The 23,827-nt window shown below is 43.5% G+C and overlaps 2 long non-coding RNA genes across 9 annotated transcripts; one reads left to right on the top strand and one right to left on the bottom strand.

The window, feature by feature from the left end:
* Nucleotides 1-4,581: 4,581 nt before the first annotated feature.
* On the bottom strand, nucleotides 4,582-6,844 carry LOC310677345. Its single transcript, XR_014511104.1, has 2 exons — nucleotides 6,704-6,844; nucleotides 4,582-4,670 (listed from the first exon to the last, which is right to left on the bottom strand). It is a non-coding gene; the product is annotated as an uncharacterized lncRNA (long non-coding RNA).
* A 53-nt stretch (nucleotides 6,845-6,897) lies between these two features.
* Nucleotides 6,898-14,073, top strand: LOC310677327. 8 transcript variants are annotated; one of them, XR_014511072.1, is made up of 5 exons: nucleotides 6,955-7,047; nucleotides 8,438-8,526; nucleotides 10,815-11,261; nucleotides 13,345-13,439; nucleotides 13,959-14,073. It is a non-coding gene; the product is annotated as an uncharacterized lncRNA (long non-coding RNA). The 8 variants fall into 8 exon arrangements; XR_014511073.1 differs by having other exon boundaries at nucleotides 7,030-7,144; XR_014511074.1 differs by having other exon boundaries at nucleotides 7,030-7,144; nucleotides 8,438-8,544.
* Nucleotides 14,074-23,827: the final 9,754 nt, after the last annotated feature.

Raw genomic sequence — 23,827 nt, 5'->3', positions numbered from 1 at the left:
TTCTCTACCCTCTTATGCATGAGCACTACTGGGACTTTTAGCAAAGGCTGAAGTCAGGTAATTTACTGGTTTCCAAACACAATTCTATGCATGTCTACTCCAAAGTAAATCCAATTGAGTTCTCATTGTACATTTAGGATTGCAGCTTGAGAAAAGAAATATATGTTCCTATAGATCAAGGCTGGCTAACCCCTTTCATGCCAAGGGCTGCATTGACCAATGGCAACACTCTGGGGGAATCACATGTTAAAAGTGGGTGTGGCTGAAGCACAAAATGGTGGCTTTCATAAGTTTTATGACTGTGGAAGTAATCTGTCTGAAAATATTGTATCTTTCGATTTCCCATCCCCATATTTTGGGAAGTGTTTTTTATACCGTAAAAACTGAAATGGAAAGAAGATAAAGTCCCTACCAGAGAAAAATGGCAAATGAACCTGATGGATTATGGTGAAATGGCTAAAATGACCAGAAGAATCAGAAATTGGGCACACCAAAAATTTGATAAGGAATGGGGAATTTTTAAAATAATTTATCTTAAAAACCATTATAAACAGCTAAAATCGTTAGTAGGATTGGAAGAACAGTTGTAGTTTAATGGTGTTTTTGGACATAATGGAGATGTAAAAGATTTGGATTATCATAAAAGATGCAGGAGGAAATGACTAACAGTAGGACCCACAAAGGGGAGGCAGGAAGTCCAGGAGATTCTTTGGAATCTTGTTTTATGTTGTATGTTGGATATGTGATTGCAAAACTTTAATGTGAAAAACCAAATAAATAAATTTATATAAAAAAGAACTGATTGATTGGTTAACAACAACAACAATATAATTGACAAGTTTCCTTTTAATGATACCTCCAAATTTCCCACATGGAGACAGGCTGTCCCGTTCTCCAGCTTTGATCATACCTTCTTAGCTCCGGCAACCAGATCTGAACAGTTATCTCTTCCATGACCTCTTCCAGTCGGTGAGGAGGGAAATCGTAGATAACTCTGCCATTTATACAGCTGAAGCTTATAAAACACACATTTGCTGACCATTGTTATCACAATAAATAGTCTGGATGTTTTGGTATGAGTTTTGCAGAATACCTTGAGCTGATCAATGAATATTAAGTGTAAACCGTTCCCCATGGAGCTGTACTATTACAATTTTCAACTTGAAATATATCCCACATGAATCATATGAAATATTGATGCAGCAAGTGATGAAAAAACCAGGGCTGGTTTTTTGCTTGGTTTATTTTTTGCCAGCGGGGCGGCAGCGGGGGAGGGATCCTGTTTTGGGTGTATCTTTAGCTGCTGAGAGAAAAATCCAATAAGCTAAGTGTGAAATGCAACCTCCAATAGATGACTCTTTCCTTTGTTTTCTTGCTTTTATTGTCCCTGCACATGCCATTCTGTTGTATTTGTGTGTCTGCTTCTTTGGAAGATTGAATTATATCCAAGTTGTTGATGCACTAGAATATAAAGCAAACAAGCTATTGATTGTTGCAAAGGAAGTGGGGTTGGGGTGCGAACAAACTACTTGGCCTGTTTTATGCTGTAAAGTAAAATGCACAGAATATAGATATATTGTGGATACGTACAACGATGGAAGTGGCCAAAAACAACCAGTTTCCCCTCTCATCTAACCTCAGTGGGGACACAACTTCATGGGGTGCAGATTCTTTGTAGCATCTTTTCACATAGTGAGAATTTGATCATATACATGTGGCTCAAACCACGCCTGGGCCCAAAGGCTGTGTATTCACGTAATGTACAGCTTTTGAAAAGCAGAGGAAAAAAAGGGGGGGCAATGGGCTCACGGTTTGCAAAGATACTTAAATAAAGCAGGGTCTAGAAATAAGAACCCTGTTAACATTCTACAGAATAAACTGAATTTTTTAAAACAAAAACAAGAAAGGCAGGAAAGGGAAGATCTCCCAGGGTGGGAAAAGGATGGGGAAGCTCCCAGATGAGAGCTGGGAGGGTCTACCACCTTTTGTGTGGGACGAGGGTTAAGATGCACCCCTGATAGCGGGCTTTGTATTTCTTTTGCTTCCAGTTTTTCTCTCTGTTGTCTTTCTTTTTTGTGTGTCTTGTTTTGTTTTGCTTTGTCCTGTTTCTAGTTTTATTCAGATTCGTTTGGCTTTTATTGTATTGTATGTTGTATGTATTGTATGGGACGCAGGTGGTGCTGTGGGTTAAACCACAGAGCCTAGGACTTGCCTATCAGAAGGTCAGCGGTTCGAATCCCCGCGACGGGGTGAGCTCCTGTTGCTCAGTCCCTGCTCCTGCCATCCTAGCAGTTCAAAAGCACGTCAAAGTGCAAGTAAATAAATAGGTAGCTCTCCGGTGGGAAGGTAAACGGCATTTCCGTGCACTACTCTGGTTCGCCAGAAGCGGCTTAGTCATGCTGGCCACATGACCCGGAAGCTGTACGCCGGCTCCCTTGGCCAATAAAGTGAGATGAGCACCGCAACCCCAGAGTCATCCACGACCAGACCTAATGGTCAGGGGTCCCTTTACCTTTACCTTTATGTTGAGATAGATAGATGTAATATAATTTAGGAAGAAAGAAACAGGGAGGTATTGTCTTTTAGAGACAGGCCTTGCTGAGAACAGGAGCAAATTCAGTTTAACATCCAGAGGAAAACTCCTTCAGAACTGCACAGCCAATGAGAGCACATGCTACCTGTGTGGTTGCTAAGCAACACCTACAACACCCTTCTGGGTAGCAGACTTAAAACAGAGAACACAATTAGCAATTCTGTTGCAAATCGAATGATCCCTGTTGCTGCTGCTTTTCCAAAACTTGGGTATTTTTTCACAAAGCCGTTCCACTTCCGGGTGGGGTGGTGTTGCCGTGAGGCCACATGGCCTCCACACACAGTGGGGGCCTGTGAAGTCCCACATCATGGCCCCAGCCAGCCAATCCGGTAGGCCAGAGGGTGTGGCTTATCCCTTTAAATCAGCCGTGCGGCCAGGGGGATCTCCCTTCTTGTTCCAACTTCCGCAGGTCTGCAACGTGCTCTCCTGCTACCTTGAGTATTCCAGCTTTTACCTTGAATCGCTTCAGAAGATCGGCCTTCCCTGCTTCGCAGCAGGAAGTGCTTTTGGAAGAGCCTCCTTCCCTCCATATTTTACTTTGTCTGCTTGTTTCCTTTACAGCAACACGCACACCTCTCAGCCGGATTGGAACAGGTGAAGGCCGGATTTCTGCCTGCCTCACTGTTCTGTGCTGAGGCTTCCGGAGGGCAGCCCTTGAGAAGTGGGTTGAGGTGGCACAAGATATGGTGTCCACGTGTTATTATTCAACAGAGAGGTTAGGCTGGCCTCAACCAGAGCCAGGTCTTTTTCAGCTGTGGCTCCGATCTGGTGGAATGCTCTGTCACAAGAGACTAGGGCCCTGCGGGACTTGACATCTTTCTGCAGAGCCTGCAAGACAGAGCTGTTCCACCAGGCTTTTGGCCAGGGCACAGCCTGACTCCCTCCATTGGCCATCTTCACAGAACTCTGGCCCAATGGTTGCCATCAATTTGATTTGAATTAATATTATAATGAAATGATTTTAGAATGTTGTATTATTTTATTGTTGTTCGCCGCCCTGAGCCCGGCTTCGGCTGGGGAGGGCGGGATATAAATAAAAATTTATTATTATTATTATAAGGGAGAGGCCTCAGTGTCTTGACTCACAACTGTCCCAAAAGCAATAGCAGCAGCAGCAGCAGCAGCAGCAGCAGTAGTAGTAGTAGTAGTAATAATAATAATAATAATAATAATAATAATAATAATAACAACAACAACAACAACAACAACAACAAATTTATTATTTGTACCCCGCCCATCTGGCTGAGTTTCCCCAGCCACTCTGGGCGGCTTCCAATAAAGATTAAAAATACATTAAAATCTCACACATTAAAAACTTCCCTGAATAATACTACCTGGGCTGTTCTTTTTCTGATTGGTTGGCAGCAGTAGATCTGGGATAGGCAGAAAATGGTTTGGGATCCATCAGTAAATCTCAGAGTGATTTGTGCTAGTTCCACAAGGATTTCAGACTACCTCTTGTTTCACAGTCCCAAGTAAAAACATGAGAAAAAGAAAAAGAATTATCTGCATATGGCTGAACTTGGGCCTGTAAAATCTACATATACAATCATTGTCTGTGACCAGGTTTTTATGCCGTATTGCTTGTTCATTTTTGTGGGCTAAATTTCCCTCCACACCTGCAGAAATGCAGGTGTGCAGAGTGGTTCTGGTATTCATAGCTATCCTGGTACATGGCCCATGGGAAGCATCGGGTAGTTGGCTCCATCCCTCGAGCCGCCATTTTGTGTCTCCTGTACCACCAGCAACTCAGTTGCCACTCATTTCTATCTGATGCTGATCACCAAGGTTCTAGCAAGGAACAAAATAGATCCCACAAGCCTGGTACCTGAGCATCTCTGCCAAACATTCATCTTATATACTGAGAGGCAACACGCATCCTGGTGGCTTGCCCGCCCCCCCCCCCATGTTTATAATCTGGGACTAAGAAATAAAACTCCCTGATGTTTTCCAAGGGGCAACAATTGCAAAAAGGAAGGCATCCTGGCTTTTGACTCAAATGCATTTATTTACAGCCCTGGATGTGTGTCTTGGACCATGGCCCTTGCCTTCTGGCTTCAGATTCAGGGCATTGCTCCTGGAATAGAGCAGAAGATGGATGACTATTTTTGTCTGCCACGGCACCTTCTATTTTTGAAAATAAATGAATGGCCCTGCCATCAGCAACCCCACCTCCATGCATTTCCCGAAGGCACTTAGAGATGTTTAGTAATCCAGACACCGCAGACTCCAGAATTGTGTGCATGCTTTAAATTCATAGCTGTAACATTCTTCACCTGCCCCCAGTCATCAAGACAAAATGCATATTCTTACATAAAGATTGCTCGTGCCTCTGTTATTATAAATGCCATGTAAGAGCGCGGAAATGCACCGAGAATGTTCTCTCCATTTTTACATTGTACACCCTCAGGCTATGAGGTGAGGGGTTGTGAGCAATTTAAGAACTGATAAAGAGTTCCTGTAATCTGAATCTTGCAGAATTTTGATGAACAGCCGAAGAACTCTGCTTAGGCATTTCCATTCCCCCTCACCCTCCTTTAATTATAACTTTGATTTATAAAGAAAGAATCACTGTAACATTCCCATAGTACTTTGGGAGCACATTATCAAAAGGCCTGTTGTTATGACAAATGAGGTGGGCGTGAAGATTGAGGGCCTGCATGTTGTAGGAACACAGGTGAGGAAATACCTCTCTGAGGTGCGTGCTTTTGAAGTTACAATATGATGCAGCCAGTGGCGGGTGGTATCCATTTGGCATTCTTATTCTTTTTTGAATTTATATACTGACCTATACCCGGAGGTCTCAGGGCAGTTCACAGAAAAGATCAACATCAAGACCACAATATATACAATCAAAATAAAAACAACAACCAAATAACCCCCCTCCCAAAAAAAGAGCCACATTTTAAAAGGGCATAGGATGTCAATTAGATCAACCAAAGGCCTGGTTAAAAAGGAACGCTTTTGCCTGGCACCTAAAGGTGTATAATGAAGGCGCCAGGTAAACTTTCCTGGGGAGAGCATTCCACAGATGGGGAGCCACTGCAGAGAAGGCTCATTATTGTGTTGCCACCCTCCAAATCTTGCAAGGAGGAGGCACACAAAGAAGGGCTTCATAAGATGATCTCAGGGTCCGGATAGGTTCACATGGAAAGAGGCGGTCCTTGAGGTATTGTAGTCCTGAGCACTGGTAGGGCAGAAGCAGGGAGGGCAACAGTAGGTGACAACACAACAAATCAGAGGCTAATCCTTGTTTTTGCCTCCATCCTCCTCCCTGCTGACTTTTATACTAAGGAGGAGGGAGCTGACAGCCAGTGCCAGCCTGGTTGTAGGTAAGAAAGGAGGACGTTGGCTGATGGCTGAGGGCAGCCTCCACCAGATGGAACTTTGGGAACTGGCTTTTATCAGTGTTGTGGTGGAATCCTGTTGGCCATGTATACATTTAAAACGGATCAGTGTTCTACTTTGTTAAATCCAGTTCTGTCAAGTAACCCAGTCCCCACTTCTTCTTGCAGCACTTGCTATTGGCTGCTGCTTGCGCTCCTCCCTCCCGCCATTTCCCTCATGAGCCAGAGACAAGGGGCAGGCCCACAAGCGGCATTATTGAAGGGAAGGAGACTCTTGCAGGTCTTGGACAGGTGCCTGGCCACACCAATGTTGGCCCTGGTCAAAAAATGGAACACGTCAATGCTACTTGATGGAATAATAACAATAACAATTTATTATTTATACCCCGCCCATCTGGGTGGGTTTCCCCAGCCACTCTGGGCGGCTTCCAACACAATATTAAAATACAGTAATGCATCAAACATTAAAAGCTTCCCTAAACAAGGATTTTAATTGGGGAGGTGCTTTCCAACCTTTATTTGTTTTGCCTTTGTAAGCAAACCTCTGAGGTAGGTTACTCCTCCCAGTTTACAAATGGGTCAGGCTATGATGGGACTTGGACACTGGGGTCAAGTAGCAGCTTCAGAGTTCTGTCACAGCAGTCAGTTCTCTCACCCAGGGGAGGAGGCAATTGCTATGACAGATTCCCTCCCCAACCTCTGGCTACTTGTCTTTGTTGAGGGGGGACCTTTTGGTAGTTCAATATTTCAATATCTCTCTCACCTGCCATTGTGAGGTCTGTGTTTTCCTGAGGTCAACAGGTCATGTCATCATCCTGTCTCCTCATAGCGACAAAACCAGAAGATTCTGGTGGCATATCTTATCTTGGCCTCTTCATCTCAGATTTGACACATTGCTGCAGATTATCCTTCTGAGCCTAACACCTTCTTTCCAAAGTCACTATTCCTGTTATTTGACCATCTTTGGTCTCCTAATGGCATCAGGAATTCTGCTGTTCCTTTAACATATAACCCTAACATAAGAACTGCTGTGACAGTTCAAACCAAGTTCCAAACCCAACAGTGATCAAACAGGTTCTTCTGGAAGCTCACAAGCCAGGCATCAAGGTGAAGGACATCACTTGCTGTTTGTCCTTACCAGCAAACGATATTACAAGTATACTAGGGCTGAAAATGGAAGTTCAGTTTAACCATGAAGAACTAGGTGCTCTTAATAGACTATGAATTAGTCAGTTAAGATGGTGACTATCTTAAACTCTCGAAGTACTAAATTCCTTAATTACATTACAGTGGTACCTTGGGTTACAGACGCTTCAGGTTACAGACTCCACTAACCCAGAAATAGTACCTTAGGTTAAGAACTTTGCTTCAGGATGAGAACAGAAATCATGTGGCAGCGCCACAGCATCAATGGGAGGCCCCATTAGCTAAAATGGTACCTCAGGTTAACAGTTTCAGGTTAAGAACGGACCTCCAGAACCTACTGGCAGTCCTCTTCTCCATTGGGTGACCCGAAATGCTAGTGTTGCAAGAGAGGGACTATTTTTTTAGTTGATCAAAAGGTTTAGAAATTTGCAAGCAGTGTGCAAGGGATGAATAAAGCAAAAATTGTCCATTCTTATTGCTGATCAGTGGAAGTTTGCTACAAGACCGTTTTAGGATATACATCCTGCTTCACTGGGGGGACGTGGGTGGCGCTGTGGTCTAAACCACTGAGCCTAGGACTTGCCGATCAGAAGGTCAGCGGTTTGAATCCCCATGGCGGGGTGAGCTCCCGTTGCCCGGTCCCTGCTCCTGCCAACCTAGCAGTTTGGAAGCACGTCAAAGTGCAAGTAGATAAATAGGTACCACTCCGGCAGGAAGGTAAACAGTGTTTCCGTGTGCTGCTCTGGTTCACCAGAAGTGGCTTAGTCATGTTGGACACATGACCCGCAAGCTGTCTGTGGACAAACACCGGCTCCCTCGGCCAGTAAAGTGAGATGAATGTGCAACCTCAGAGTCATCCGCAACTGGATCTAACGGTCAGGGTACCTTTACCTTTTTATCCTGCTTCATTTCCTCCTTCCAGGCAAAATCATGTGCTTGGCAGCTGCTTAGGATCTTCCTCTAGGTGGGAGATACTATCTTGTCTGAAAGAAGTCACATAAAGACTTTCAAACTTTTATATTTATTTTATTAAGTCCCTGGGTAGGGTCTTTCTGAGATAGAGCTGGAGCACATTGTCACGTCAGGAATGGAACTTTGTCGTGGTATGGCAGGTAAGGGGTGGACCCAGAACATAATATGGCAGGTGAAGAGTAGCTTTTGTTAGATAATCAAGAAATCCTGAAAAATATTTCAGCAGCGCTGTAGTGCAAATTTCTCCTAACAGCCACATCTTTTGTGTGCAGTTTTGCCTAATCAATGCATTTGTCCAATTTCACCTTATGCAATGCATTTTTCAATGCTATTTTTATTTACCTTAGTTTATGATTTTTTAATACACATTATTTGGCAGGGAAACTGCTCTGAAAAATTCAGAGAAGTGCAAATGTCAAAGGAAGGCTGTGTTTCAGTTTGTGTATTGCCTAGGAAAGTGAAAATTGGGTAGGTTTGCTTATAAAGGTAAATTGAATTGAATTTACCCCCATCCCTAGTTGTTGGCTGGCAAAAGGATTGCTCCTTGATTTGTCTGCAAAAACACTAGCATGCTTGATAAAGGTCTTCATAATGGATGGCCCTTCTAGACTTCTCAGGAACTATGTCCCTGAGTGCAGACTGGTAGAAAATGTTCATACATCTTCCGAACAAATGGGGCAGTGATTCTCAAAGGTTACATTTGCTGTCCTTGCCTTTTTGTGCATGTTTGTGTATTTCACCACTAAACTAATAATTGATTTCACATGATCTCCTTAAGAGCACTACAGGACTCAACAAACACTTGAGAAAACTCTATTTGCAGCTTCACTATAAAATATAATGCTGAAACTTTCCTGCTACCCCTGAGGCAATGAACACATTCATTATTTCATTCTGCAGCTTAAAAGGTTCACTATATCGTTTTCAAAAATGCAGCACATGCAATATCATATAGAAATCAGGATGATCTCACAATGTTGCATCTGATGGGATGCTGTTGCCAGATGCCAGTAAATAAATCATCCGATTTGGCTACTGGATGACAGCACCAAGATCAAATGTAGGAATAGGAAGTGAGGGCAAGTGAGGGCAATTTAAAAAGAAATCAGTGAAAATTTTCAGAAGGAGTGTCCAAAAACTGCCAAATGAGGGAAGGCGTTTTTGATACTGATAAAAACGTTCTTTTTACTTTTAAGGTGAATGCTTCAGGCTTAGTTTTGATTACATTATGCAGCTGGATTCTATAAGTGAAACTTAGCTGAGTGACACTGCTACATGCCTTGTTCTAAAAAAACATATATTATCTCAGCAGCCTTGAATAATGTCCAATAAGGTATCTAGAGATATATATCTCTTCTTTTGCTGGTGAACACCGTATCAATAATTCTGTTTTATTCCCTTGAGAGATGGGTAGTTTGGGGAAGGACTATATTTCGTGGATGTGCCTGTAGATGTGTTGGCTGACTTTATGACTAATGGCTACTGTCCATACAGAATTATAAGCTCTGCAATATTTAAGTGCATTTACCCTCTCAAAAATCCACACATATGCAGACCCACACACATAGACTGAGAGTAACAAACAGGCTCAGGTGCCAAACCAGAACAGACACCATTTTAATAAGCTGAAAAAAGAAGATCCATATCTCACCCCCAAGGTCTTATTTTGGCTTGCTTTTTTCCTCTAACAAGGCTTAGCACTCCAGCTATCACACCTGCATATTAACTATGGCTACATAGACAGCCTGCTCTGCCCCTCTTCCTAGTCTGGGATAAAGTCCAATATTGCTTGTCTGGGTGAATTTACATGCCACGTCTTAATAATAAAGCTGAGGTACCTTCCAGAACTCAAAATGCCATAAGCCTAGAGACAGGAACCCAAATGCTGTTGCAAAATTGGTATGATCCCAGCACCAAGTGCAATTTTAAACTTCTTTTAAAAATAAATCACTTCACCGAGTTTATGAAACCCCATACACACACACACACACACACACACATGTTCTTATGTCACATATGTATACATTATCATATTACATTACAGGGCATATTATAATATAATTTCCAACATGTAGACAAAGTTTATATACCAAATTTATGTACCTAAAGCAAGAAAAAAGAAAAAACAAAGACATAAAGCCATTTCAAAATAATATTTGTACCAACACTACGGACCTCCTGTCAATCTCATTGTATATTATTTTTTTACAAATGAATGTACTCTTATTATTGTATTTTTTTTTTCATTTTATCTAATACATTCCTATATCAATACGTACCCTTAATCTTGTTTCTCAATTCAATTTCTCTCCAACGTCAATCGAATGCTAGCATAAATAGCGAACCTTTACTATATTTTTGAACATATGAAACCCTTTTAAAAAACTGCAGATACCAACCTGAGATGAGAAGCTATCTTCTGGGTTTATCAAACCAGTTGGACCATTGCCACGCCAAGCAAAGCTGGAGAGGAAACACCTTCCTGTTTCATGATGCTTGCATTTTCATCATGCCCCATGTTGACAAAGAAAAAGGAAGTCACTAGTTCTGGCTGCATAGCCTTTACCACGGCATTGGTATGGTCCTGTCCTAGCAATATATTTCACCTATGCTGCACTGTGATGCAAGAGTGTGACAAAGAGATGACAATCAATACCTGTCTATTATAGAGAGAGATAACAGAATAACCAGGCAGCTTGGTTTTGCTGTCTGTCTTAGTCTTAATACCCCCAAACAGATTCTCTCTCTCCATTTAGTTACAGAAGCCCCCATCAGTCCTCTGACTTCTGGTTCCAAGACAGCTTTATCCTATTTTCTGTCACCCTGGCTGCATCTTTTCCTTGCATCTATTACCAAATGTAACCTTCTGACCGAGTAATATGATCTTGATTGAAGACACCAAGGAATCATCGAGAATTCAATTGGTAAGCCTCCCATTTCAGAGGACAGGCTTTGTGTGAGTTCATGTCATTTGCCCTGCTCTTTTATTTCTTGCTTTGTATCCAGTATGTGATGGTATCAGAGGCTGCATCAAATGCGTACCATCATTATTGAGATATGGCACCTATGACCAATATTATTTATACCTTCACAATGGAAGCGCATGATGCTTTGCAGAATTTCATGAGCAAGAAAAGGCAAGCCCTTTTCCTAAGGAGCAAGGAAAGAGACAAGAGACAGGAAGAAGGAAAGGATAGAGAGAGGTAAGGGACTCTGGGAATAACTGAAGTTGCTGTCGCACTCATGTTCTGCTTGTGGACTTCCCATGGGCTTCTGGTGTGAGAAGACTGCTGCTATTTTCAAGTGGGATTCAATCATGTCCTGGCAAATTCAGGTTGCACAATTATAGCACATTAGGAAGTTTTGTAAAACAGACCCTCTACACTCAAAAATCAGGTGTTTTGTGATAAGGAATGTGATGGGGAAATGCAATGGAAAGTGTGGGATAGCACTCAGAATCATAGAGCTGTAGAAATGGAAGGAACCCCAAGGGTCATTTAGTCCAACTGATACGATACGATGATCTTTATTGTAATTGTCCCATACAGAACAACGAAATTGAAAAAATCTATATCAGACATTCAAAAACCAACAATCCCTGCTATCCCAGCCTGGTTAGCCCCAAAAAAACTCTGATACCCCATAATTAAATACAATATACTGCCATAGAGACTACCTTATACTGTGTTTAAAACCAAAATCACATTTGGATAGAAACTTGTTTCTCAGGCGGCTAGTTCTAGTCTTTATAACCCCGTACCTTCCAGAAGGCAGAAGCTGAAAGAGATCATTTCCGGGGTGCGCACTATCCTGCACTATCTCTGCAGCTTTCTTATGACACCTGGAAGCATAGATTTGATCCAAGGTGGGAAGACTGCACCCAATTATTCCTGCAATGAAGGAATCACAGCTAAAGTATCCATGACAGATGGCCATCCAGCCTCTGCTTAAAAACCTCCAAGGAAGGAGAGTCCACAACCTCTCATGGGAGTCTGCTCCATTGTCAAACAGCTCTTACTGACAGAAAGTTCTTCCTGATGTTTAGTCGGAATCTCCTTTCTTGTAACTTGAATCCACTGGTTCAGGTCCTACCCTCTGGAGCAGCAGGAAACAAGCTTGCCCCATCTTCCATATGACAGCCCTTAAGATATTTGAAGATGGCTCTCATATCTCCTCTCAGACTCCACTTTTCCAGGCCAAACATATCCAGTTCCTTCAACCATTCCTCATAAGGCTTGGTTTAATGCATCACCTAAAATCACGAAAAAATCAGGATGAATGTTCATTAAATAGCCATCTCAGGATAAATGCTTAAGAAACAGGTCGTCTGGAAGTGCCTTGGGGCGATGGACAAGATGGTATCCTTTTATGTTCTGGGGTACGTATAGGAAGAGATTAATGTGAATAAAGGATGCTCATTTTTGTTTTGCTTGCAGATGAAATTTACATGGCTAAAACAAAAGAATGACAATAACTTTTCACACCCCTATATCTGCAGATGAGTATTTCCCCTAGTGTTCATTATTCTTCACAAGACCATAAAGGCAATACAGTTTCCAGAAATGTGGCATCTCTGGGCACTGTGTGTAATATAAACCAAAATTAGCACCGTCTCTACGATCAGAAATAACAGCATGGTGATTTAGCATATAAACTATAATGGCTCAAAGGAGATGAACAATGCTAGAAGTTAAGTCAAGGTCATTCGGCCACCAGCAAAAAACACAGATGTGCAATTAAGCTAAACACCAAGGAAACAGCTTCTCCCCTTACCTTCCTTAATATCTCCTGCCAGTAGAGCAAACATAAGTGCCAGCAGTAATAATGAGAGATATCTATAATAAAAACAGCTGAGGGATTGTTCCTTTGCCCAGGTCTTTAGGCGGGGGGGGGGGGGTGTGCTATGAGCCAAATAAGGGAGAGAAAATACACCAAATAAATAGTGGATGTATCTTAACTCATGTACAGATCATTAATTAGAAAAGACAATTGTCCGTGTAGCTCAGACACAGATACAGAAATATATGCACAGGAGCTGAAATCCAGAAAAGCTGTATGAAGCAGATAACCTGACAGGGAATTCAGTCCTGTTTAAAGCATTGAGTGCTGGAAGATATCAGTGTTGTCCAGTCTTCAAATAGTCTTATCTGCCCCTCTGTATGGCCTTAGTAATTCACAAAACCTGAGACGTCAAGCAAAAGCACAAAAAAGCCTTCCTATGCCCATTAGCTCTGTGTATGAGCATGTGTAATTAATTTAAAAACTAGGCTGTTTTTTCTTTTTAAGGGAGTGTTAAGTGGCTGCTATTTTCCATTATTACTATTTTCTACTATGGCTAGGAAGGGGAGGAAATGAACAGAACACCTTGAACGTATCCATTAGTGAGTATCCCGTCATACGGACTTGTCAAAGTGAAATAATTCCTAGTTAATTAGCCGTTATAGCGCCTGGAGCAACTATTGCTTCTTCTTCTTTTTTTCAAAATAATAAAAATACATGAATCATTTTGAATCATACCTGTGCAACAGGGTGAGCAGAATGAAAGAGAAGCATATTCATTTTCATGCTCAGCAGAAGAATAATTTGAGAATGGTTTATTAGGCTATTTTCATTTTATTTTCTTCTTCCATATGGGGGATTTCAGGGCTAGAACCAATGACCCCTAGCACTCTGCTTTGCTACCCCATGTGCTGAGCCACTCAGAACCAGAGTGCAAAAGGCTCTGTTCCCAGAGCTATGATGCCCTTGGAGGGTCCAGCATAATTCTACACATCCAGGCATTATTTCTCCATGACCTAATAGGACTATGAAAGGCTCCAGGTCAGGCTTCAGCAGTACTCAGCACTGATCATAGTTCCTGTGCATGATATTTATTCCCATGCTTATTAAATTCCCCACAGATTCCATTTCAAGCCTGCAGCATTCCACCCTGCCAGCTTTCTTGGCTGCTTGATGAATCAGGATCTGCTAGGATCTGCATGTGGCTGCCCCATGTGGTAAATATCTGAACTTGGAGCTGGACCTCAGTGTCCGGGCTGAACGATGAGGGTGGAGATGCTCCTTCAGGTATGCTGGGCCAAGGCTGTTTAGGGCTTTAAAGGTCAGCACCAATACTTGGAAACATACTGGGCGCCAATGAAGGTCTTTCAGGACCGGTGTTCTACTGTCTCAGCGGCCTCTCCCAGTCACCAGTCTAGCTGCCGCGTTCTGGATTAGCTAGATCAGAAGGGTGGGGTCAAGCCCTGCATCCTGAACAAATACAACATTCCAGTGGCAGATCTGCATAACAAAAGTCTCACAAGCTGGTTTCTAAAAAGACAAAAAACTACTTTTGGAAGGTGTGGGTCCGATTACTGCTTGTTTGCTTTAATGGCGCCCAGCCAGTCTAAGCTGAGGGTTTCTGTAGTGATGAGGCAATCAGCAGAGTAAGCTTGCTGTAAAGGCTTTCCTCCCTTCCTCTCTACCATAATGTTTTATAGTGCTGGCCTAATGCCAGGTGCCAACTTGTTGATCTATTGTGCAGTTGTTTGCAGCCAGATGCAGGCAGCAAATAAAGCATCACAATGGCTGGCGTTTGAAAGGCAAACAATTGCTTTAAATTCTGATTCCTCCCTGTCACTTTGGGGTAATATGAACAACATTAACATCTTGGCAGATAGCTTGACAACTGGATTTTCATGAGACTCCAAGGGCCAGGCTCCCAGCTTGGGAAGATTGACAGATCCATTGAAGTCAATGAACTGTAGTGATTTACATCGGTGTCAGCTATGAGGAAACAAGTAGTTCAATATGGCATCAGCCTAAACCTAGATGCACTATTTTGCTGCTGAGATGACAGGCATCTTATCCCCTCTCTGGGCACAGAAGGACAGAGCTAAACCCTGGAGATCTAAGAGACAAGAGATCAGAATTGACTCCATGTGGCAACCAAAATTTAAAACTGAAATGTTGGGATTCAGAATGTCAATAGCTATAGAAGTAATTAAAGTGAAGGTTGGGCCAGCTCTGTCTGTGCATCCTTCAGCTTCGGGTATTGGAAACTGCTGTAGAAGCTGGTTTTGAGAGTCTGTCAGTCATATTAGATAATGCACACCAAAATGGAACGACTGGGAAAGTTGTAGGAGAGAAGGATATCCTCAGAGGGCTCCTATTTCTTCAATGTAATAGTGCCTTATCTTTCTAGCAAATAAAGCTTAAAGAATGAACCTAGGGCACATAATAGTACATTTGCCCACCTCAGATGAGTCTGCTCACACCCAGTCGCATGACACCTCCTCTCCAGTAGTACCACAGTTTCCCAGCGCCTATGCCAGTTAGCCACTCATGTTTCAAAGCAGGGTTTGGGGCAAGCTTCTTGTGTGAATTGGCACAAAACAGCCTAAAACTAGCAGGCACATACGCCTCTCCTATTGCACCATGGTGAATGCAACAGTGAAATGCAGGACCTTCAAGCTAGTTGCCAGAACCCTTCTGGCCAGAGAGTCAGGTAATCAGGCGAATCCAGTAACCTTCCACTTTGTCCTACAGTGGTACCTTGGGTTACAGACACTTCAGGTTACAGACGATTCAGGTTACAGACTCCGCTAACCCAGAAATAGTACCTCGGGTTAAGAACTTTGCTTCAGGCAGTGGGATGCCCCATTAGCTAAAGAGGTACCTCAGGTTAAGAACAGTTTCAGGTTAAGAACGGATATCCAGAACAAACTAAGTTCTTAACCTGAGGTACCACTGTATTTTTAATAATAATAATAATAATAATAATAATAAATTTTATTTATATCCCACCCTCCCCAGCCGAAGCCGGGCTCAGGGCGGCTAACAACAATAAAACAGTACAAACAACACTCTAAAATCATTCATTATAAAATTAATTAATTCAAGCCACTGGCAACCATTGGGCCAGAGCTCTGCGAAGATCGCTGAGGGAGGGAGTCAGGCTGTGCCCTGGCCAAAGGCCTGGTGGAACAGTTCTGTCTTGCAGGCCCTGCGGAAATATGTCAAGTCCCGCAGGGCCCTGGTCTCTTGTGACAGAGTGTTCCACCAGATCGGAGCCACGGCCAAAAAAGCCCTGGCTCTAGTTGAGGCCAGCCTAACTTCTCTGTGGCCTGGGACCTTCAAGATGTTTTTATTTGAAGACCGTAAGTTTCTCTGTGGGGCATACCAGGAGAGGCGGTCCCGTAGGTACGAGGGTCCTAGGCCGTATAGGGCTTTAAAGGTTAAAACCAGCACCTTAAACCTGATCCTGTACTCCACCGGGAGCCAGTGCAGCTGGTATAGCACCGGATGAATGTGATCTTGCAGCGAAGACCCCGTAAGGAGTCTCGCTGCAGCATTCTGCACCCGCTGGAGTTTCTGGGTCAGTCTCAAGGGCAGCCCCACGTAGAGCCATGACCTGCTTTTACTCTTCAGTCAGGTCAAGATGTTACACTGGTAAGCCATTTTGTTGCTGAGTTCCACCTGCCAGCTCTTTTTCACCATAGCTTTCTTGTTGCCTTAGTTCAGGAAAGCGGGAACTGCAGCCCTTCATATGTTCTTCAATTCCAGTGCCCATCAGCCTTGGCCATTGGCCATGTTGGCAGGGCTGATGAGAGCTGGTGTCCAACAATGTCCAGAAGCCACTCAGGCTCCAAAACCCTGTACCTACCTTGCTGTGTCTTCAGCGCTAACTTCTTGAAACCAGGACTACACACAAATCTATGATTCTATCAGAAAATGCAATGTTTGCTTCACCCATTGGGAGAAGAGAAGGTGGAGACAGAGACAGAGCAATCTGCTGACATGTTATCACTGGAGAGCATTTCTGACCCCCCCCCCCCTTCTCCCAGAACACAGCATGCATTGATAGTGGAAGAGCAAATGACTCAGAGAAAATTAGAGGGTCTCAGTTTGAGCAACACCATTAAACTAAGAGGCAGCATACAGAGGCCTCTCACTGTGAATACTGAATAAAGACTCGGTAAGAGCTTCCTTCCTTGGCTGTCTGCCGTGAGAGGAGGGAGGATCGGAATTCACTGAACCTGACAATGGGGTATACACAGGCCTGGTAGATTTGATGGATATTTGGTTCATCAAAGACATCAAGCAAAGTACTTCTTTGCAAACTGCCAGATGAACCCCCCAAAAGATATGGCAATGGCCAAACGGTAGAGGTAGGTTTAAGGGTGTGTGGCAAATTAATGGAGGATTTGTGAACGGGTATCAGTCATAATGGCTAAGTGGAGCCTCTATATTCAGAGGAACTTAAAGATATGCCCAGGAAAGGGTGATGATAATTTTCATTCCTGCCTTGTGATCTTCCTAGAGGCATCTGACTACCTACTGTTGATGAAATGCCCGGATTGGAAGGGGTTTGGCTTGATCTAGCAAGTACTTCTTAAGAACATAAGAAGATCCTGCTGGATCAAGTCAGAGGTCTATTTAGTCCGTCATCCTGTTCTCACCACATCCAACCAGATGCCAATAGGAAGTCTGCCTGCAAGACCCGAGTACACCAGCACTCCCCTGCGGTTTCCAGCAACTAGTATTCAGGACCTACTACCTCTAACGTTTCCTGCATATAAGTGAATAAATATGTGCAATCCACAAGGGAGTGGTTTCCTCCCCATCTGTTCTTTTGCCCCAATACATAGGAAGTTCAGAAAATATTTCGTACTGGTGCTTTTGGTGACTGAACACATTGGGCAGTTCCACAGAAGCCATTGGAGCCAACATTAGGTAATTCTTTTTGTTCACCACTGATGCAGAAGAACAATGTTCACCATCCATTCAGCAATCTCCCGAGTCATTCCTTTCCCTCATAGTGCTGGTACCCTTGTTTTTTCTCCAGCATAACCAAGCCTTTAGTTTCTAGGAGTTTGCTTTTCACAGTGCTAGTTCCTGGGTTTAATAGGTTGCACTTACGCCTTAAGCGGATTTAATATTTTACAAGTTTACATTGATTTCCTCCCGCCACTATTTTGCATTTCTGCTACTAAAAATAAAGCCTCTGACATGCTATAATAGGAATTATGTTCTTTTGTTTGAGCCTAATGAAAAGTTAATAACTTGCCACGGGCTGTTTTCTAATTTAACTTGCCAAAAAAAAAAAAAAAGCACACATCCCACAACTTCTTCTAACTGAATCTGATTTAACCTCAACTCAATGCTCCATTCCATTTGTCTGTGGGGATGGCAGGCACCTATTAAACCCAGGGTTAAATGGTTTTTCACTTAGGCGATGTGCTCAATTGAATGCGGTGTCTTAATGTCACTGCCTTTGAGAAGTATCACCACAGGTTTCCTATGTGACAGTATCACACTAGGGAGAGCATATTTTGGTTGAGGGCGGAGGAAAGGGGGGGGCTGACAATTCTGAAATGTCTGTGACTTGAAACTAGCAGAGTGTAATATGGCAGCACAATTGACTCATAACCTCCCGGCCAGAGGCTTATCACCCTGAATTTCTTAAGTGGTTAAACACCCGACGTGGACCATTATTCCAATCTCCAGCATTAGGCCTGTCAAGACAGAGTATTGTTATATTGTCAGCGACAAACTGCATCAGACATTCTAGCTGAGACTTTCAAAGGCACCTAGTGGATTCTAATCAGAAGTGAGTGTTCCCCATAGCTTGTTGGCTGTCTGCACAAGAAATAGCTTTCAAACATTTTTTGCTAGCCTCTTCATCTGCCCTCAAAATTCTCCAGAATGTTTTGCCTGAGCAGGAAAACCCAAATTAGCATTGTATTTAGCTCCAGTTATTACTATTATTGTTGTTGTTAATAATAATAATAATAATTAAATGTGTATTCCGCCCTTCATCCAAAGATCACAGGGTGGTTCACAACATACAAAAGAGTAATGTTAAAAATGAGTGGCTGTGTTGCTGCTGCCCATGGAACACTTTGTAATAAGCGAAGAAGCCTGGGTTTTTTTTTCCTGGCAAACTCAGCAACAGAAGAAAAGCAGGAATTAGTCCGAATGCCCTTAGTTGCCACAGGTGGGGCAAGGATCTCAGCACCTCAGGGAAGGAGCTCCAAGGTTCCCCGAAGGCAGAGAAACAAAACTGGCTTTGCTGATGTTTCTCCCCTCACTGGATAGCATAAAGTGCACCTTAATGATACATAAGGTTGTTCCTTGGAGAGGTTACCACTTTTCTCTCAGCTGAGGTACTCTGCTTTCATAGCTCCTTGACCATCATAAAACCAGTAAGTGAAGATGCAGCCTTCTAAATCATGGCAGGACACACTGCAAATTCAGAATTTCAGAATTTTGCACATGTTCTAAAGGAAAGAGAGCAGTGACAGAAGAGAAATTGGGCAGCCTGTATGGCAACCTAAGGTAGTTTTCTGTTTCTATGATGAACTTTGGCAGAAACCTTGGGGCCCAAATGATAAACATATTTCCCAACCCTCCTTCCTTCCTCCCTGCCCTCCCTCTTCCACAACTTCCTCCAACTCTTGACTTCCCCCAACTCTCCGGAGTAGATTTGGGAAGTGGGACTCAGAGGCACATCAGGGAGAAGAGGACATGGAAGTTCAACTGCTTGAACACACATTCCACATGTACAATGACCTTGCTGGATTCAATCCTACCTTGCTGGATTCAGCTGAAGGAGCGTCTCCACCCCCATCGTTCAGCCTGGACATAGAGGTCCAGCTGCGAGGGCCTTCTGGCAGTTCCCTCCCTGCAAGAAGTGTGGTTGTAGGGAACCAGGCAGAGACCCTTCTTGGTAGTGGCGCCTGCCCTGTGGAACGCCCTCCCATCAGATATCAAGGAAATAAACAACTATCTGACTTTTAGAAAACATCTGAAGGCAATCCTGTTTAGCGAAGTTTTTAATGTTTGATGTTTTATTGTGTTTTTAATATTCTGTTGGGAGCTGCCCAGAGTAGCCAGGGGAACCCAGCCAGGTGGGCAGGGTATAAATATAGAAGTAGTATTAATTATTGTACCCACCCTCCTCTGAATGGTCCCAGTTGTACTGACCATGCACTTCCAGGCCAGACTGAACAGCCAAAAGGCTTTCAAGGTTAGGGATGTGAGGATTTCTCCCTTCCTTTCTTCTTACTATTTCTCTCTCTTGCATCCCACTCCTTCCAAATTCTAATTTAACTTGGATATTTTCTCAAACTGATTCATGAATTGGAGCATTACCAGTTAGCTTCACCACTCTGTTCCTTTGGTCCATCGCATCCTTTCTCTCTGATGTGCATGTCATGTGATTTTGATTGCGACTGCATCAACTTGCTTTCGAATGCAATGGTTTACGACACACTTAAAAAAAAAAAAGTTATGCAAAGCACTTACATCCTACCTTTTCCCACAAAGTGAATTCAAGGCTGCTCACATAAGCCTGCTTACATAAGCATGTGTCATGCAATAAATAAAAATACAATATTAAAATTCAAAGAACATCAAAGAACATCAAATAAAGCATCAGTTATGGAGGTGAACATCATTGTCCCTACAAGGCTCAGAGAAGAAGGAGGAGGAGGAAGAGGAGGAGGAGGAGGTGAGAGAAAGTCAGGCTGAAGTAGGGTAGTGAGTGATTTCGCTTAATAATGCTACTCAGAGGTAAGCACTATTGTGCACCCCTTACTGCCCCCTTGCCTCTTGCATGCAGGCACCTGAGATGCTGAGGAAAGCAGAGGCCACCAACATGTGCTGAGGCAAGGAGTGAGAAAGGAGCAGCATCAACCTTTGGGTAAAGTTGAAGGAGTTGGACTTTGGAGGACTGGAAGTAGCCAGCAGTAGAAGGGAGGGAGGGAATGAGGCAGGAAAGAGGCAGCAGGTTGGGGGTGAGGACTATGTGATGTAATCAAAGGAGACGTGGCATGAAAGCTGGGAAAGCCAATAAAACCCATTAAAACCATAGTACATCAAACACACACTGAATGGCACAATGCAATGTGCCTTCCCAGTACTGGCGCCTGCCCTGTGGAATGCCCTCCCATCAGATGTCAAGGAAATAAACAACTATCTGACTTTTAGAAGACATCTGAAGGGAACCCTGTTTAGGGAAGTTTTAATTCCCTGGTGGCCCGCTGGAATGCGGAGTTAACCAGGGCTATTGACTGTTTGACTCTGAAGCGCCCTCTCCGATTGCATGGAGCCCAGACAGCCCCGTGGTTTTCCATGGATCTGAGGGCAATGAAACAATCGTTGAGACGGCTAGAGCACCGGTGGCGGATGACCCATTCTGAAGCTGACCGGACACAGGTTAGAGCTCAATGTCGAGCCTACCAAGTGGTGGTAGCGACGGTGAAGAAGACTTTCTTCACCGCCTCTATTGCATCTGCAGATAACAGCAGCAGGAGACTTTTTCATGTGGTCCACAATTTTTTTATTTTATTTTATTATTATTATTATTATTATTATTATTATTATTATTATTATTTTGGGTGTTTTGTTGTGTTTTTAATATTCTGTTGGGAGCCACCCAGAGTGGCTAGGGAAACCCAGCCAAATGGGTGGGGTATAAATAAATGATCGTGATCATCATCATCATTCTAGAAATCCTTTTTGCACTACTGCCAATTAAGAGAAAAGCAGATGTTGCCTCTGAGAAATCCAGAATGTGTTCAGATCAGAGAGGACATCTTGTGGTCCCACACCCCAAAATGCAGGTGCATCCAAAGTTTGAAGTGAGAGTTCAAGTTGTGCAGATGGAACTTGCCTTTTCTATTTATAACGATGACAATTAGCAGCATCCATGACGCCTCTTTTTCACATTTTGTGCTCTGGCTGATTCTCCAAGTTTATAATCATGGACATCAAACCACTCCTCTGTCTGATTTCAAATGGCCTTAACCGACGGTGAAATTCCAGTGTCAAAGTTGTGCTCTGCATAACGGATTCCATGGCAACCAAGTGGTGTCATAAACACACCATTCTGCCTTTACCTGGAGATCAAGGAGAAGGCGACCGTGGGCCATAAAGGAGGGAAATGGGCCTTTTTAAACCCTGTACTTCAAGCGTGACTAACAGGAACACTTAACCACGCTGAATGCTTTCTCCTTTGTGTGAATGTTCTCTTCTCAAGGTTGCTCAAGTGTTCCTGTTAATACAAATGGTTGCATTTTGAATGGCCAGACATCTTCCTATATGTGTGTGAGAGCATGCTCCAACAGGTATATTTTATGCACAAGAGATTTTCCCCACTGAGCCCAAAACTATTCATGTCTATTTAGCAGGAGCCTCCACTTAGTTCAAGGGAACTTGCTCTCAAGTGAGATTGCTTAAGATTGGGGCTTTCATGTAAAATGGCATCTACCTGGGTCAATGCCTATACAAATATGAACAAAACTTATGAGCCACCCCCCCTCCTTTGCAGCAGGAGGTCCATATGAGCAGAATCTGCTCAGGGGCTTGGCATTTAAGGTCCTACAGATGTGGGTTGCACACCAAAACCCAAGACTCACTCTCATATTGTGCAACCTAGATTCAGGGTATATATATTTCAATCTGACAGAAGATATAAATTGGGAGCATCCTGAACATGTTTTCACTTTTCATATACCAGTCTTTTTGTTCAATACTTATGTTTACTAGGTAAAACAAGGGGTCAGGGGAAATCAGAACCTCTCAGATGGGTGCCATTGTGGGCTGGTGCTCCCCCTGCCTGTTACGTATTTCTGAGAAGCCCAAAACAAATATTTCAAGTCAAGACAGAAGCTTGCCAGTGTGTGCGAGTCTATGCATTCTTTTAGATCGAAGACTCTAGCTAGCTCCTAGCCGCTCCAAGCCGCAAGTGGTCAAGCTACAAGGGAGGGCCAATTTGTATTTCCTTTTCTTCAATCCATCTCCCATGTAGGCTTTAAGCTTTCCTGCCAGGATTCCAGCATTGCACAAGGCCATGTTTGCATGAGGGCCCTTCCAAGGTGCCCTAGCCATCTGCCTAAATCTAAGAGAATGAGAGAGGCGAGGGCACATTTATTTGACCTGCACCAGAACCAGGGGTGATGTCTGACTGAGGAGGAATGGTGGAGACTGCCCCCTCTCCTCCTGCACTTCCCGGAGAAGATAGATTTAGAACGGTGGTATGCAGAAGGTCATAGTTCAGAGGCTGCAGAGGAGAGAAGCTGGGAAATAGTAGGAGAGGAGCAGGAGGAGGAAGAAGAAGCACCAGGGGAGAGACAGCGGACAGATTCAGTGTCTTTGGAAAGCTTGCCAGACCCACCCCCTCCCAGGTCCCAGCGTGCATTGAGCGTAGGAGAACAGAAAGCTCAGAGGCAGAAGGCTCAGATCAGCCAGTGTAGGGATGACGTATAACAGGAGAAACTGAGGGGGTGGGACTTTATTTGGAGCAACGCTATTATCTAAGAGGTGACATCATACGTCTCTCTCTGTGAATATTGAATAAAATACCATGGTAATAATTTCTTGTTTTCCCATTTCTGGCTGCCAGCCACGAGGGAGGGGGGTCAGATTCCCTGAAGCCTGACAGGTGACCATCAAGCTAGCTAGGTAGACAGCTTGCTGTAGTTTTTAGCACCTCCGTGGGCTGTTGTCAAACCAGCATCTGTTCAGGACTGCCCCATGTTGACCGGTGCCTTACTGTAACAACATAATGGTGAGGTCCAGCACCTATTTTTCTTGGGGGGAAATAATGTAATTTGCACTTCCTGAAGCAGCATGTGAACTAAATGCAGCTATCCTTTGAAATTTGCACTTCTCTGAATTTTGCAATTCAATTCTCCAACAAAATAATGTACACAAATAGTGAATGCATAAATCAGGTCATATGACATCGGGGCGAGGCACATTAAAAGCTGGATCAGCTGAAAGG

Source organism: Podarcis tiliguerta (assembly GCF_965153285.1).
Source record: "Podarcis tiliguerta genome assembly, chromosome: 5".
Lineage (NCBI taxonomy): Eukaryota > Metazoa > Chordata > Lepidosauria > Squamata > Lacertidae > Podarcis > Podarcis tiliguerta.
Note: the sequence above shows the minus strand (reverse complement) of the source record. Positions and strands in the feature narration are given on the sequence as shown.